The sequence below is a fragment of the Suricata suricatta genome, chromosome 9 (assembly GCF_006229205.1).
Source record: "Suricata suricatta isolate VVHF042 chromosome 9, meerkat_22Aug2017_6uvM2_HiC, whole genome shotgun sequence".
Lineage (NCBI taxonomy): Eukaryota > Metazoa > Chordata > Mammalia > Carnivora > Herpestidae > Suricata > Suricata suricatta.
The window spans coordinates 124,627,250-124,637,348 of NC_043708.1; the positions used below are offsets into that span (position 1 = coordinate 124,627,250).

The 10,099-nt window shown below is 39.4% G+C and overlaps 1 long non-coding RNA gene across 4 annotated transcripts in view; it reads right to left on the reverse strand.

Moving 5' to 3' along the window:
- The window catches only part of LOC115302571, a 40,511-nt gene extending 30,561 nt beyond the window's left edge, over positions 1 to 9,950 (reverse strand). For all 4 annotated transcript variants that reach the window (XR_003913535.1, XR_003913536.1, XR_003913534.1 and 1 more), the window contains exons 1-2: positions 9,810 to 9,950; positions 287 to 411 (exon numbers count right to left, since the gene is read on the reverse strand). This is a non-coding gene — a long non-coding RNA (uncharacterized LOC115302571). The remainder of the gene's footprint in view (positions 1 to 286; positions 412 to 9,809) is intronic.
- Positions 9,951 to 10,099: the final 149 nt, after the last annotated feature.

Consider the following 10,099-nt stretch of genomic DNA (forward strand, 5'->3'; position numbering starts at 1 on the left):
ATTTGGTCATCTCAATTATTACTTATGATTTGACTTCTTATAAGTCAATATACTTTGTAAGGAAGAAATACTATCTCATCTTGTTTTCATTTAAGATGATTTTGATGCAAAGAAGTTTCACTAAAGCCTGCTCAGGTGGAAAGATTTATGACAAAAGATAATGAATGCAATCTAGAACAAGAGTTATAATAACATACCAGAGCTGAGCCTCTACCTTTTTCAGCTATCACTTTAATAGTGCTGTGTAACAAATATCCCCAGGCCTTTTGCTTAAAACAACACTTACTTCTCATTCACAGGCCTGTTGATCAACTGTAACTGTGCTGGACCAGTCTGGGTTCCAAGCAACCACAGATTCAGGTATGTTCCTCTCTGAGATCCCATTCCCAGGCCCAGATCTCAAGGTGATCACTGTAGCATAAGAGGTCAAAAGGTCAATATAAACACGTTAATGGCTTCTGCTACCATATGTCTGCTAATATGCCATTGGTCAAAGTGGTTCTTAAAGCCCACTTCCAGTGGGGAGGAAAGTAGATCCCACCCAAAGTGGGAGAGCACTGAAAATTACATGGTAAAGTGTATGATGATATTTTTATTGCTCTTCAAAATATTGGGACACATAATCCCATCTACCATGGCTTTCATGGAAGGTGATGCAGGATGTGGGGTTATTCTGGGGCTCTTCATAAAGGATTTTGGAGTCTTGATTTAAGAGAATTACCTAAGTCATTTAACCCATACTCCTTTCCTCCCTTGAAAACCAGGATCATCAAGACTCTGATCGGTGACATAATCCCATTTCTCAGTTGTTTTTCTAAAACTGTGAGGAATCTGAAGTGGCCACGGTAGTGTCAGATTTGTCAATTTAGAGAAACTATTATTTGCTTTCATGATGGAATCATCTTCTTCTTAGACTTAAAACATTTAGGTATACTAGGGTCTTTATTAGAAGAGCCGACATTTTGAGTGTGAGTCATGTACTATAATTGTGCATGGTGGCATCTTTGTTTCCAGGTTTTTTTGTTTTGACTATGAGGGAATAATTCCTATATGTCACATATCTATTTGGGTCACATATTATATCATTAGAACAATTTTGCAAGACTCATTCATTCATTCATTCATTCATTCATTCATCTTGGATTGATCTTGGATAGCTAGCTGAGTATGAATAAGACATTCTGATATTTTAATAGGCCAACTGCTTATGGATGGTAAGTACATGATGGGTTCAGTAAATATCATTTCCATTTTTATTAGCAGCTGCAATAAGAGTGAGAATATTTTTAACGTGCTTAAAAATTGCTTAGTTCCCTTTAACAAGGCCTTTAACATTTCACCAAAATTAAGTGATTCACTGGAATATGTTTGAGGCCCAGCTCATGTATTATTGGTTCTGTGACTTTGTGTTACTTAATTGCTCAATGGAATTCTATTCTTTTATTTGCAGGATGGAAACAAAGACACCTAATTGGCCTTTGTAGATTATACACACAATAACCTGTCAAAACACAACTAAAAGTCCAGAAAGTTTTCTAAAAAGTAAAACAAGAGAATGGAAGAGAGGAGATCAATGGGGGAAATCAAGAAATTTTGTTTCTTTTAATTAAAAGTTTTTAAACAAAATTACATATATTTAAGGTGGCCTGCATGGTGTTTTGATATACATAAACATAGTTAAATACTTACTGCAGTCAAGCTAATTGAAATATCCATTTCCTCCGATAATCACTTTTTTGGGGTTCTCTATCTCTCTCTCTATTTATTTATTTATTTATTTATTCATTTATTTAATTTATGTGGTGAAATCATGTGAATCTCCTTTCTTAGAAACTTAAGATAGAAAATGAGTGAATGAGCAGAAACTGCTCCGTAAGATTGGTGAAAGAAGAGAACCAAGTGGTTTTCTAATCAAAGCAGGCCCTTCAAGCTGTGGAAGGCAAGGAGGTCTCAGGAACTCAAAGGTTCCCCAAATTTTAAAGATGGATGAGTACATGAAAAATAAGAGGAATGGCTGAAAGTCTGTATAAGGAGTAGCTGTCTCTGCTATTCCTCTTCCAGCTCCTGATCTTCCTTCTTGACTGAGGCATATGGACAAAAAGATATCAACCTGTGTCCCTAGGTTCTAACCTGCTAGTGATCTTCCCTTCCCTACAAACTTTGAACTTACTTAGCCAGCCCCAACAATTGTGTAAGCGAGTTCCTTGGATTGATCTCTTTAAATATGCATCTGTAGACGTATATGTCTATCTTTATCTATATCTATATCTATACCTGTGTCCATATCTATGTCCATTTATATCATCTGTATATCTGTATGTATATACCTCTCTTTATATCTCCTACTTGCTCCACTTCTCTGGTTGAACCATGACTTAGACCATCAGCATGCTTCTAACTTAGCTTCCAGAATGTCAAATGGAATAATTGGTACTGCCACTTGGGTGAAGAAAGGTGTCCCCACTGTAATTTCTTAGTCCCCAACTGTTTGATGACTGAATCTTATGCAGGACCCTTTTTCTGTCATATATATCTTTGATCAAAGTTTGATCAAAGTTTCTGCTTCCTGGGACTGGTGGTCTTGCAGGTTTCATTCATTCATTCATTTATTCATTCATTTTCCCCAAAACTAAGAATATAGAAGAACAGAAGGCATTCTAGATATCTGGCCAGCTGCCATTTCTCATCCTAACCTGGCCTGTCACCATGGCTCCTTGCCTAATGTGGGTTTACTCTTCTTGTCTGTATCAGGCAGAAAAATAGGAGCATAAATATTTAACCTTCAAAAACGGGACTCGTTTACTGGAACTCTGAATGTATGAACGAGGGTTATAAATCTCTCTGAGGTATTTCAATATGCATAAGAGAATGAAACCACATGAATGACGGAGCTAAAACTTTAACCTTTGATTGTTTAAAAGCATAGTCTTTTCTCCCTCTCTCTTAAAAAAGGACCCTCTGAACGTACACACTATTGTCAGACATACATGATGAAATTTATCTTTCAAAGAGGCCCCCGTTTCTTTTCTTGTTATCCCAGTGCACTGAAATTTATATCAAATCTGTCAAGAAGCTGAAAGGAAATTATATTTTGCAGCTGCCTATAGGTTTTGTTATGCTGGAAGAGAATCATTTTACTTTTCTCACAATAGATTGAAAGGCAAATTCTCGTTCTTTGGCGGTCTGTCAATAAGAAGAGGGCAGAGGGGATCTTCAGGACAAAGATAGGCCATGGAATCCTGTAGACCGAGGTCCATTGTGCTACGTATGTGTTCTTTTGAGGGTTTATATTTAATTAAAGGAATCTGTTAATCAGCAAAGGAGAATTGAATTCCTTCTCTATGCACAATGCTGTCCTAGATGCTAAGACAAAATTTAATCTAAGTTGATGTAGAGATTGGACAAAAATGCTTAACAAGACTCCAACTTGGGAGCAGACAATAGAGCTGATGGGGGGGGTGGTTTTGGAGTTTGAGGCTCCCTTATGTGTAGCTGGCTTTATGTGATTTAACCATTATGATCTTGTGAAATCTTTATTCCACCCCTGAGAATATTGACATTCCAAGTTTTAAGCTCCTCAAAGTCACTCATTTGGAAAGCAGAAGGGACTTTATGATGCCGGACCGATGTTCTTTCCACGTCTTGGCTTTCCTTTGGATTTATTTATGCAAACATCTACTGCACACCCAGTACGAAGTAGTTACTATGCCTGGCCTCAAGATCTTTAGAGTATTTTTATTATCATCTTATCAAATCCCTAATTTACTGTACAGGTATATTTCACTTTATTGCCTATTGATTTATTGTGCTTCGCAGATATTACATTATTATTTTACAGATTGAAGGTTTGTGGTAACCCTGTGTGGGGCAAATCTATCAGTGTTATTTTTCTAATAGACTTCATGTCTCTGTACTGCATTTTGATAATTCTTGCAGTATTTAAAAAAACTTTTCATCATTATTATATTTGTTGTGATGATCCCTGATGAGTTATCTTTGATGGCATTCTTGTAATGGTTTTGAGATGCCACTAACTGATTCCATCGAAGACTGCAAACTTAGTTGATGAATGTTGTGTTCCTGCCGCTCCCCCAAATGGCTGTATCTCATCTCTCTCCCTCTCTTCAGGCCTCCCTGTTCACTGAGACACAACAATATTGAATGCAGGCCAATTAATAACCTTACAATGACCTCTAAATATTCAAGTGAAAGGGAAGAGCCATCTATCTCTCATTTTAAATCAAAATCTAGAAATAATCAAGCTGAGTGAGGAAGGCAGTTGAAGGCTAAGGTAGGCTGAGTGATACACAGCTGGTGTAGGTTAGCCAAGTTGTGAATGCACAGGCGAAGCTCTTGAAGGACGTGGAAAGTGCTACTCCAGGGAACACATGAATGATTAGAAAGTGAAACAGCCTTATTGCTGATATGGCATGAGTTTCAGTGGTCTCGACGGGAGATCAAATCAGCCAAAGCCTAACCCAGAGTCAGGCCCTCACTCTGTCCAATTCTGTGAAGGCTGAGAGAGGGGAGGAAGCTGAGGGAGGAAGCAGGGGTTGGTTCATGAAGTTTGGGAAAAGAAGCCATCTCGGCATAACATATAAGAGCAAAGTGAAGCCGCAAGTGCTGGTGGAGAAGCTGCAGCAACGCGGAGGCAAGAACCCCAGCAGCAGAAAGATCATGACTTGCTGAAAGCCCAGATGGAGGTCAGCATATTTTAGCAAAAAAGTATTTTTTAAACATTTAGGCATTTTGAGAGAGGGGGGAGGGGCACAGAGAGAGGAGGAAGAGAATCTCAAGCAGGCTCTGCATTATCAGGACAGAGCCTGAGGTGGGGCTCAAACCCATGAACCCAATGAACTGTGAGGTCATGACCTGAGCTGAAACTAACAGTCAGGCACTTAACCCACTGAACCACTCAGGCGTCCCTAGCAAGAAAGCATTTTCAATTAAGGTATGTAAATTGTTTTATAGACATACTGCTTTTGGACACTTAATAGATTACAGAATAGTATAACCATAACTTTTATATGGATTGGGAAACAAAAAATTTTGCTTGACTCCATTGCAACATTCACTTTATTGCAGTGGTCTGGAAGTGAACCCACAATCTCGCCAAGGTATGCCTGTATTATATCTACTGAAAGCTAGAGTTAAGTTCTTAATTTTTTTATTTTTAAGAGAGAGAGAGAGAGAGAGAGAGAGAGAGAGAGCGAGCGAGCGAGCATGAGCAGGGGAGGGTCAGAGAGAGAGGGAGACACAGAATCTGAAAATAGGCTCCAGGCTCTGAGCTGTCAGTGAGAGTCCGACCTGGGGCTCAAAACCTAGAGTTAATTTCTGATTCAATTTGTACAAACTCTTATTTTACAGTTCAGCATCAGGGCACCACCTTATTTAATTGTCATTAAAGTTTTAGTTTTTTTGTAATGTTTATTTTTGAGAGAAAAAAAGAGATGGAGGAGGAAAGGGAGAAGGGGACACAGAATCTGAAGCAGGTTCCACACTCCAAGCTGTCAGCATAGAGCCTGATGCAGGGCTTGAACCACGAGATGTGAGATTATGACCTGAGCTGAAATTGGGTGGCTCAGTTGGTTAAACCTCCGACTCTTGATTTTCTCTCAAGTCATGATCTCAGTTTGTGAGTTTGAGCCTCACATTGGAATCCCTCCATCTCTCTCTGTCCCTCCCCTGCTCACATACTCTCCGTCTCTTAAAACAAATATATAAACTGAATACCAAGAACCTTCTTGTTAAACTCTTGCTCACTTTTCTTCCTCTCTGGAATGTGCCCCTGAGACTTCAACTGGCTTGGCTTCTGATAGGCTCATGGTTTTCTCCATTTTTCCTTTCGTTTTCTCTGTTTGTTTGTTTTTTGTTTTGTTTTGTTTTATCTATTGGCTTAATAAAGTAAAGATCTCTTCAGAGCAGAAACTGAAATAATTTGTATCATTTTTTAAACACATGACACAGTGGCTCACTGTGATGGATGTGTAGGAGCAGGAACAAATGAATAAATAATGGTTGAATCTAAGTTCAATCCGGCCCCTGGGCTCTGAGCCCTCTGTCTGTCCAGACCTCACTTCCTTAAGTGTGCTTCAATCTTCATAGCAGCACTGTCAATAATAGCCAAATCATGGAAAGAGCCTAAATGTCCATCACCTGATGAATGGATCAAGATGTGATATATATATACAATGAAGTATTACATGGCAATGAGAAAGAATGAAATATGGCCATATGTAGCAAAGTGGATGGACCTTGAGGGTGTCATGCTAAGTGAAATAAGTCAGGCGGAGGACAGATACCATATGTTTGCACTCATAGGTCTAACAGGAGAACAGGAGAAACCTAGTGGAGGACCAGGGGGAGGGGAAGAGGGAAAGAGAGTTGGGGAGAGAGAGGGATGCAAAACCTGAGAGACTATTGAATACTGAAAAGGACCCAAGGGTTGAAGGGGGAGGGGAGGAAGAGGTGGTGGTAATGGAGGAGGGCACTTGTGGGGAAGAGCACTGGGTGTTGTATGGAAACCAATTTGGCACTAAACTATTAAAAATAAATAAATAAAAGTTACTGAAGCCAAAAAAAAAAAAAGACTTTTCTTAGCACTTCTGCCTCTTTGCTCCATCTCCTCGCTGCCTAAACTGCGTACAGTTCTTTGCTGAACATCCTTGCAGTCATTTTTAAAGGTTATTTAGCTAAACTTTTGCTTGGATTTATTGTTCCTTGTTATCGGAACCCTCTAGCAGTTGAAAGGGGACCATCTGACTCCAACTTTCTTCTGGAAACTTTTGTGGTCCCTCAGTGAACTTAATTGCCATTTCAGTTTCTGAAAGCAGAAACAATATTTGAAAAGTCTCACTTTTTAATCAGTTGAGTTAACATGAAAGCCTGACCTCTAAACCAAACCTTTAAACACTCAACTTAGCAATTTATTACTTGTGTAGTTATTGCTATCAGACCAGCCCGAGGAACCAGTAACTCATCTGAAACACATTGTTCGCCTGCTGTTGCCATTAACACAAGTGTGAACCTACATGACATCAAGCAACTGGTCATTTGGGCGGACAGCAAAATGGGGCGACCTGGAGTCACCATCGACACTGCGCACTGTGACCTTGCTGCACCTTATCAAACTAGCTATAAAAATCAGTTTTTAAGTGAAACACCTATCTTTTCCTGGAGATGAGAATGATTATGTACATTAATTCTACCTCGATCTCTCGGAGGTAACTCTGCTCATCATTCAATTTGAAGAATCAAATGCAGCCCAGACACTTCAGACGATGAATTGGAAGAAAAGATTTGTACAAAAATAATGGTTTTTTGGGGGGTACTTTTGTGTGTGCATGCGTACTAACTGATTCCTGGTTAAACAGACAAAACTGTTTCCTTTTCAGAAATGCACTTAAATAAGCCACAATACTGATGTATTCCAATTCTAAGTGGGACTTCAAAGTTTAACTTCAACATTGTGAAAGGCTCCATGCCCAGAAGTCCAGGTGAGATCCAAAGGATGTAAGTAGTAGACTGTTTTCATCTCCATTATTTTTCTGTGTGCGTGAAAGTGTTAGATTTTTCTCAGAGTGAATGACGGGCTGCAGTTCTATTATTATAAGCTAAACATCTTCTTCCAATACAAAATCCCTTTAAAAGAGAAATTGTACTAGTAGGGATTTGGTGGAGGGCAAAGAAACCATAAAAATTGGAGCACAGAAGGTATGGACTTTCTCCATCCAAAGGTTTTCCAGAAATCCTCATTATTCTTAAGACACAAGACCCTCATCTCCCTTGTTTTGTAATTCACAATTAATTAAATACAATAAAAATATAAGTTTGGGGTTACTAGAGGGGGTAAACCTGTTACCACATGGATGGCCCTCCTATCTCCTGGCAGTAAAGACAGGATTAAAAAAAATAGAGACAACATTTTACAAAGTAACAATTAGATAAAAGGAATTCTTTAGGGCCATTTGGTGTAGGGGTAAACTCTCTTCCTGAGGACACTTCTACTGCAGCTTAATGATAAATTTGCTGTTCGGTATAATGATTCCTAGAGGCAATTGCAATTACTTCAATATGTGTTAATAACGGATTTCACAGTTAGCACGATTCTATTCCAAAATATTAAAAAAATGGGTATGTTTGAAGGTGTTAAGCTTTAATCACCAGAAAATTTCCTCATTAAAAATATGTTATTCTCCAGTAATGCTATAGAAGCATGGCCAAGAAATGATAATTAATAAAAAAATAATAAATAATCAAATTGACCTTGAGAGCTTACTCTCTTCCAGGCTTTGCCTAGAAGACTTTACATCATTGTCTTATGCAATTTTTTTTAGTTCATTTATTTATTTTGGAAAGAAAGAGATATATAGACAGAAGGGTGGGAGGAAGGGGCAGAGAGAGAGGGGGAGAGAGAGAATCCTGAGCAGGCTCTGTGCTGCTCAGCATAGAGCTCCACACGAAGCTCAATCCCATGAATCATGAGATCAAGACCTGAGTCCAAACCAAGAGTCAGGTGCTTAATCACTGAGCCACCTGGGAGCCCCTGACTCATGCAATTTTTTTTTAATTAAAAAATTTCTTTAGTGTTTATTTATTTTTGAGAGACAGAGCATGAGCAGGGGAGGGTCAGAGAGAGGGAGACACAGAATCGGAAGCAGGCTCCAGGCTCTGAGCTGTCAGCACAGAGCCCGACACGGGGCTCGAACCCACAGACCATGAGATTATGACCTGAGCCGAAGTCAGATGCTTAACCAACTGAGCCACCCAGGCGCCCCTGACTCATACAATGAGTCAGTCTTCATAAGGACACTGGAGAACAGAGACAGTAATAAGCATCTCACCCTGTATGACACACCAAAGAAGGAATTTAATGCCGTGTCAATGTTTATGGTTTAAATCTGTACCTCATCATCTCTGAGGTCACAGAATGATCCAGTTCCAAGTTCCACAGTCTAAAGGGCTCATATAGAGTTCCAAGGGGGAAGAACATCATTGACATAGTAATAATTGGTAATCTGTAATTTTTTTAATTAAAAATCCAAAAAATAAGCATATTTAATGAAATTTTAGTATCAACATGCATTTTATGATATAATATTTTATGATATAATATCTGATCATTTATAAGTTGAGCATCCTGGCCAGCCGTCCTCAATGAAAACATGATTTAATGAAAGAACATTTTAGGGATTCCAACTGAATCAAGTATTTTATTTAAAAAGGCAATGAAAACGCAAACAGTCGGAATCCTGTGGGTGCACATGTTACCTTTTTAAAGAGTTAATTTCAAGAAACCGCAGTTCAATACATCTTGGAACCTAGTACAGAGCATGAAAAATCCACTTGTGAGTACTAAGGACTAAAAAATTTAGGCAATAGAAGCTCATGTGAGACACAAAAATGCTGTCGATAATTTATTCATTATAGAGCAAAGAATGGAGACTTGTGTAATGCAACATTTTCTGCCCAAAAGCACAGGTTGAGTGAAGGGAAGGAGGCCCAGACCTTTATCCTGTTCCCATTTTTATCAAGTGCAAATTCTCTACCATGACCCCCACATGCCTGTCTGACCTGGCCTTATGCAGCCTCTGTCCTCCTCTCTTCCTCTTCCAGCCCTTCCTTTTCTTCCTGAAATACTCTGGACACTTACTCCTCTCCAGGCCTGTGGACCCTCCTCCCCTCTGCCTAGGACCCTGTCTAACATACACACCTCAGTCTCCAGTTTCAGATGCTATTTTCTCAAGAAAACTTGCCTTGGCGAAGGTGTGATGTTTTTGAGGACAGTGTCCTTGTGTCCTAACGCTTACCCATGTGACTGTCACTGCTTGTTGAAGTGTGTGCCTCTGGTCCTTCGTTTTCTTAGGCTGTGAGCTCTGTGTGTTGCAGGGATGGTGGAATCAAGGTGGTCCTTTTAGCCCTGGTCCACGACATATGAGAAGCAATGAACGTCTTTTGTTTGCTGTCTTAAACAAAAGCATGATTTCATTATGATCTCCTGGTATTCTACAGACAATTCCATTGATGAAGTTAGCTCACCTGTGTGACCTTGTTCATCGTCATGGAGACACCATGCCTCCTAGGATAGAAGTGAGGCACC